The sequence below is a fragment of the Manis javanica genome, chromosome 1 (assembly GCF_040802235.1).
Source record: "Manis javanica isolate MJ-LG chromosome 1, MJ_LKY, whole genome shotgun sequence".
Classification (NCBI taxonomy): Eukaryota; Metazoa; Chordata; class Mammalia; order Pholidota; family Manidae; genus Manis; species Manis javanica.
Window position 1 is genome coordinate 184,087,308 of NC_133156.1, and position 7,506 is coordinate 184,094,813.

At 42.6% G+C, this 7,506-nt stretch overlaps 1 protein-coding gene across 2 annotated transcripts in view; it reads right to left on the reverse strand.

Annotated features, from left to right (window-relative positions):
• ANXA4 (annexin A4) overlaps nt 1-730 on the reverse strand; it is a 66,373-nt gene extending 65,643 nt beyond the window's left edge. The window contains exon 1 of one of the 2 annotated variants that reach the window (XM_036997979.2): nt 430-730. The gene's annotated coding sequence lies outside the window, so the exon portion shown is untranslated. The remainder of the gene's footprint in view (nt 1-429) is intronic. The other variant, XM_073212005.1, reaches the window with a different exon arrangement.
• Nucleotides 731-7,506: the final 6,776 nt, after the last annotated feature.

A 7,506-nucleotide genomic window follows, 5' to 3' on the forward strand; every position in this document is an offset into this window, starting at 1 on the left:
ACAAAAGGAGAAAAAGGGCAAGAAACTACTAGTAAGAAGTAGTAAATTTCTTAAAAGAAGGGAAGAAGTTAAAACGAAAACTTACGTGTAAGATTCAGTTCAAGGGAGTATTAACTCAATCCTCTCTTTTTAACGCCCAAACCCAGATCAGTGCTTGCCCATGAATTAAATAAATAATCGCTGTGGTTCCTGACTGGTGTACATTCTGAAACTCACACACTGCCCGGGGGGGTCCTTCTGGGCGGCGCGGGCGGATAGCGCCGCGTCTGCCTCGCTCTGGCCCACCGCGAGCGAGCCCCGGCCGGCAGGCGCCCGCCCCCCACCCTCACCCCCACCTCCACCCCGCAGGTGCCGCTTCCTGGGTGCGGCGCTCAAGAGCCGCCGCAGCCGGTCCCCGAAGCCCAAGACCCCCGGCCCGAGCCCCCTTACCGCTCGGGCTGAGGCGGGGCTGCGCTCGTGCCCGGCCGCCGCGGAGGTCACACCCAAGCCGCGGCCGGACAGCGGGTCTTATCCTGCGCGGACCCGCCCCACTTCGGGGTGGAGACTGAGCCGAGTTCCTGGTTGTCCCTCCGCCCACGGGACCGGAAAATCCTTCGGGCGCAGCGCACCTGGAGCCCAGCCGACGGCCGCGCGCTGGGCGCTCAGGGAGGGCCGGCCTCGACCCCAGGCCGGGGGTTGCACTGATTCGTCCCCGCGCGGGGCTGGCGGCTCCGTCCCTCCGTCCCGGGCCCGGATCGCACCGCCCGCCGGGCACCGCCCAGCCCCGCTCCGGCCCCTGCAGAGTCGGAGCAGTTGGACTTCCCGGGTGTCCGGTCCTCGGCCGCCCCCACGCCCTCGGAGGTTCGAGCTCTCGGGCCTCTCCCGCACCCTCCCTGCGCCGGTCGCGGCAGGGAGCCCCAGTGCGAACTCAGGCTTTCTCCCTGGGAAACCACTTTCTCACGAGGAGCCTGTGGGCAGAAAAAGTGGAAAGTGAAATCAGAATGACACACTTCGTTTCCTTTTTGCAAATTAAAACAGACATCCCCGAAATTCCCAGTAGTTCCACATCTTTTTTGAGGAAACCCGTGTTCTCTTTCTTTGGGAAAGGAGTTCGAAGCAGCCCGGATCTTTCTCTCTTCATCTGCAAGTCTGAATAATTAACTTGGTACTGGTCAGTCAGTACAGGTGCGGCCTGGGATCTGCGCTCTCTGCTTGTAATACAGCTTTATGCATTCACACACATCTGCCTCCCCTACTGGACACAAGAATCTCCAAGGCGCCACCTGACTGTCCGTCGTCTCTGCACATGTGCCTTGTTTTCCAGGCACATAGTAGGTGCTCAGTAAATACTTACAGCATGAATCCACTGAGTCTACAGGCAAATTACAATTTTATTTAACTGAGGGTAGGTAGCTTTGGGTAGTGTTCAATGTCCAACAGGCCAAAATCCAAGTGGCTGTTAGTACCCTTAAGACGGAGACGTAACATTAAATTATTTCATTAAGATGTAGCAAAAAGAGCTGACTTAACATGGCTAATAGCACAGGTTTTAGGATCAGATTGATTTGGATTCTAGACCTGGTTCTGCTCCTTTTCTCTGCTTGATAAAGTTTCTGGACCTTAGTTTCTGAACTAACCTAGAGGAAACAAAATTAGTAGGAAAAAGAATGAAATAAGGGACTTTGCAGATGTGGTTCATCAGGGATCTAGAAATGGAGTGATAATCCTGAATTATCTGGGTGGGCCCAGGGTACTCACAAGTGAGCCTTCTAAGGGAAAGAGGGAGGCTGGAGAGTCCGAGTCGGAGGGATTTGAAGATGCTGCAGCCACAAAACCTGGCTTTGAAGATGGAGAAGGGGGCCACAAGCCCGCGAGTGCATGTGATCATTAGAAGCAGGCAAAGGCAAGGGATTCTCCTCCTCAACCTCCAGACTCCAGAAGGAGGTGAAATTCTGTGCAAAGGACTGCCCCCAAAGTGCAAGTGGTAACAGTGGAGCCCGAGGCTTACGCTGTGATACAGCCCTCCCATATGGTACCTAGTTTCTGCTGGCTTAGGGCCATTTATTTCATAGTAAGTTGATTGTTTTGTTTTTAAAAAGCATATTTCTTCTAAAATCTTATTATAAAGGTTTTCTACCTATCTATGACTTTTCTGCATGTTTTAGGATACCAGATTCATGGTGTAAAATGTGTACTTCAGGTTAACAAGTAACTAGAAATTTTGGATTCTGTTATCTTGTGACTCTGAAATTTGTAGCACATTTTCAGGAAAATTGCTGGGATTCTTAGGTAATTTATTCTTTAGGCCTTTTGTCTCCTGAATGTATGGTTGATTATTTCTGAATCTTGTTAATCCATTTTTAAGTTTAGAGAAAAAACTGTCTTCGTTTCTTATTCTGACACAGAATGAATGCATTTGATTAACCTTACTAAAAATGTGTTTTGACAAAAAATTCCATTTGAGTGGCTCTAATCTCCATTCTAGAATCTCAGATCATCTGCTTGTTGTATCATTCATTGGGACTTCTCTGCAAAACAGAGCTTCACTGAGAAGGTCATCCTTGAAAATTCAAGAAATCTGAAGAAACTAATTTTGAGACTGACTAGAGATTGAAAAGCATCATCAGATTGACAACATGGTGCCCTCTGAAAGCATCTTAGACTGCATTGCTTTTGTAAATGAAACCTAATTTGACTGTCTTTTATGAACTGGACTGTAAACATAAGGTGACCTCATCAACTGTATCTTCAGTGTGAGAAAAACACAACTGTAGCCTCTAGAACATTTCTGTCAGTATAATCTACTCTTGATTTTGCACTATGCTGGAGGAAGCCTGGGTCATTCACCTTGACTGAGGGTTAGACATCATGTATTCTGGATTTGAAGGTGTTGTGTGCTTCCTTTTGGAATGTAGTGTTTTGGGGCTTTTACAACATATGCATCACAATTTCACGTCCCTTGGAAGAATGGAAGAGGAGTCAGAGTTCATCCGTGCGCTGATCCTTGTTCTGTTCTGTCTTTGCTTATTTGTACATGTGGGGAAAACTGAGGGTATTGATCTGAATCCTGTTAAATCTATCCTGCCTATCCTTCCCAGGTAATTTGATTGTATTTCTTTTGCAGCTCTTCTATGTGCTGCCCTATTTTAGCCCCTTCACTAGGCCAGATAGAATTACAACTGCTCTGCTGAGGCTTCTTTTCTCCTGTTGTCCCGTTTCGTTCTGCCTGCGAAGATTTATCAAAAAATAGGCCAAGTTTTAGGTGAACCTACATTGACTATCTAGCTATCTCTTACTTTAAAAAAAACAAAACAAAAAAACTGTAACCCTTAAAAAGCATTACCAAATTACCCTGATGTATTCAAAATGTGATGTTACTCTCAAAAATTTTCTACATGTAGTTTTCAGAAACATGTGCGAATGTGTTTTGTGTAAAGGAGTGTATACTGTGTATAATTTCTGATTCTTGATCTAATAAATATTAAACTCAGTGGTCTCATTTAAAAAAAAGGATGAAATAATAATTCATTTCCTCAGAGACATTAGAGAGACTCTTGCAGTCCATCCCTTTAAAAAATAACAATTCATCTACTCTGAAAAAAAAGTGAAAGGTTAGGAATGGAGCAGATACCCTGCTCCAAGATCACTGTTTTCTTGGCGGGTGCACCCAGCTCACAGTTGCCCCTTTCTTCCCGTAACTTTCCTCACACCACTTGGGAAGCCATACCCAGAGCTAGCTCTATGGAGTATGAAAGGCCAAGTATAAACCTGTGATACCCTTCATATTCCAGAGCTTCCTTGGACTTAGGCTAGGCTGAATTTCAGTAGAAACCACACGGGCGCTCTGTTTTGTCTTCTGTGCTATCCTATTTTTCTCACTCACAGGTCTCTCCTGAGAAAATTTTCTCATTGAGGCACTTATACAAAAACCCCTACCTCAAGCTCTGCTTCTAAGGAACCTAATACAAAACAGAGTATTTTAAAAATTAATATAATTGTTGAAATTTAAGACTCAAAGGAGACTTTAAATTGAAGATAGCAGAATGAACACATGCATTTGCCTTAGCTCCCTCTTGAAATCCAAGTAAAGCAATAGATTTTTCTTTTTAATCTCACAAGAACAAGGTGACAAGAGAGGAAAAATAACCAAACTTTGGAAACTGGAAAGCAGGTAGGTGATACTTGATTTAACAGCCCTGAGAAAACTGACTCCTAAGCCAGGAGTAGGAAAAGCCAAGAAGCAACATGATACAGTAGAAATTCTCAGGTATCACTGCACCAGGTGCTTCTGAAAGTGGTTAGAATTAAGACTAAAAACAGGAGAAGTTTTTGTAAATCTCTCCAGGAAGCAGCAGTCTCTTCTGACCCCTTCCCTAACACTGCACAGCTGCCGCTGCCCACCTCCCACTCGGGTTGAAGACTGGATGCATATTCTCTGGAAGACGTAAAGCAGAGGGTCTCTGGAATGGAACATACCAGGCATATCAGGATATTCTGTTATTTAAGGCTGCCTAACCAACTACTCCCAAACTTGGTAACTTAAGGCAATGACCATTTTGTTATAGCTCATGATTTTGTAGGCTTGGATTTGGACCCGGCTTGGTTGGGTGCTTCCTCGGTTCCTGTGCATCAACAAGTCACTTGGTGGTATTCAGTTGGCAGCCTGGAGGATTCATTCACAAGTCCGTTACATGGCAGGATGATCTCAGCTGGCGTTGGTGACCACAGCACCTACACGTGCCCTCTCTGCATGGTAGTTTCAAGGTAGTTGCATTTCCTACATGGAGTCTCAGGATGCTCAGAAGGGACATCCAAGAACTCCAGGCAAAAGTTACTAGGCTTATTAACTAGGCTTGGAAGCCCCTGAATGTTATTTCCATTGTATTCTATAGGTCTTGTGAGTCACTAAGCCAGCCCAGACTCAAGGAAAGGGAAATTAGGTTCCCTCCCTAAATGGGGGGACTAGCAAAAACTTTGCAGCCACCTTTAATCTACCACCCAAGGCTAGGGGAACTGTACTTGATGTTGAAGATCGATATGAAATTTAATATGGTGAGTATTGAGCTGGTCAGTATTCTTCCTTCACTTGGCTTCCAACACTGGAAGCCAGGATGGGGAGTTTGGAATACTCATTTTTGGGGAAGAGTAAAGACCCAGAGAGACTATCATCAGTCACTCAATGAAACTGGAGCAACCTTTTAGTGAACTCAATTGTAGCCAAGCTCCACCCCTTTACACAGGCAGGTAGAGTTTCCAGGCAGCACTTAGGATCTCACTCTTCACAGAGGACAACTACTGTATGATTTCACTTATATGTGGAATATAAAAAACAAAACAAACAAATAAACAGAGAAAAGACAAATGGACTCATAAACACAGAGAACAGACTAATGGTTTCCATAGGGGAGGGGAGACAAGAGATGGGTAAAACAGGTGCTGGGGGTAAATCAGTGAAATTTTAATTTGAGTGATGGTTACATGAGTATATACATGTCAAAACTCATTGAGCTATAGACTAAGATTTGTGTATTGTATTGCATGTACCTCAAAAAGAAGTTCACTCTTGGTACTGCTAGAGAAAATACAGAACACTTAAACTGGACTTTCAGATAAAAAAAAAATTTTTTTACTAAACATGCCATATTTACATACTATAAGCATGTCCTAAATATTACATAGATATACTCATATCAAAAATTGTTCATTGTTTATCTGAAATTTAAATTTAACTAGGCATCCTATTCTGTTTTATTTTGATTTGCTAAATCTGGCACTCTTAAGTAAGAGCAGAGAGCTGAATGTCATCAAAATTTGGGGAAGGATCTGATAGAAAAAAGAACAGGAAAAATGGAACTTGGAAGAAATAGACACTATGGAGAGAAGAAAACTTTGAAAAATTATTATCAATCTCCTTTGAGAAAAAAATAGAAAGTAGAATAAAAATAGATTCTCTAAAAAATGAACACTCAGAGAACCAAACAGAGCTCTTTTTAGTTAAAAAGATGACAACAAAATTGAAAGATGCAGTAGAGTGGTAGGAAAATAAAGTTGAGTAGATAACCTAGAATTCCTAGACCAAAGACAAAAGGAAGAGATAGAGTTAAGAAAGGATAAGAAATTTTGAAAGCCATCTCAGGACATCTGGGAAACAGAAGAAATCAACTAAATAATTCAACGATATATTTTTAGAACTAAAGAACATGAGTTTCTACATTGAAAGTGCTTATTGATCCAGCGCAATGGACAAAAACAGAACCACATCAAGGCACATCATGACAAAATATCGGAAGACTGGGAACGTAGAGGAGGTCCTGCCAGCACCCAGAAAGGAAGATGAGGTTTCATACAGAGGATCAAGAACCAGAATGGCATCAAATTTCTACACAGCAAGGCTTTTCAATTTTGAGATTTCTGACATAGATTCTCATAGTCATCCAAACTATCGGTCAAGTGTGGGGGGGTAAAGATATTTTCAGGCATGCAAGATTTGGAAAAAATGTACCTCCCATGTACCTTTTCTTAAGAAGTTTTTGGATGGTATGTTCCACCAAAACAAGGAGGTAAACCAAAAAGGTTTAAAAAAAAAGCGAATAGCAGAATGGACAACTGAAAATTGAATGCAAGGAAGGGTGGTTAGTTAACACTACAGTTATGGACTTCTAATTTTCCTTAACCACAGAGTATAGCTAACATTTATATAAGCACTTACTATGCATCAGTCACTATTCTAAGTGCTTTAGATAATAGTTTTTTTTTGTATGAGAAGCACATTTTTAATTAAAAATTTTTTTAATAAGGTATCATTGATATACAATCTTATGAAGGTTTCACGAGCAACATTGTAGTTTCAACATTCACCTATATTATCAAGTCCTCCCCACACCCCATTGCAATCACTATCCATCAGTGTAGTTAGATAATACAGTTTTAATCAGTTAATCCTCACAACAGGTCTATGAGTTAGAAAGTTAGATACTTGCATAGAATAGGTGTCAATAAGTATTGACAGTAGACAATCATTTATTAACTCAACAAAATTGTGTTAAACTTCTTGTGGCAGATTGTATTTTTCAAAATTGGTTGCAATATTATATTTAGTCTCATGTATGCTTCCAAAACCCTGCCCCTTCTCCCCCAGTCCAAAGATGGCATCTCTGTCCCTCCTCCTTTCCCCTGAGTGGGCTTTTGGGTGGGCTTCTGTGACTGAACAACAAAAGTAGTGCTGTGCAAAACAGAAGGAACAAAATAGCAGTAGACTCAGATACTGAGAAGGCTCTAGGGGTTACCAAGGGGGAGAGGTTGTGGTGGGTGGGAAAGAAGGTGAAGGGGAACAATAATTCACAATCACAATATAAGTTGGTCAAGGGGACAGTAGCACAGTGTGGAGAATACAGTTAATGGTTCTGTAACATCTTTCTATGTTGATAGATAGTGGCCACACTGGAGGGGGTGAGGATTTAATAATGTGGGTAACTGTTGAACTACTATGCTGTGTATTTGAAACCAACATAAGACTGTATATCAATG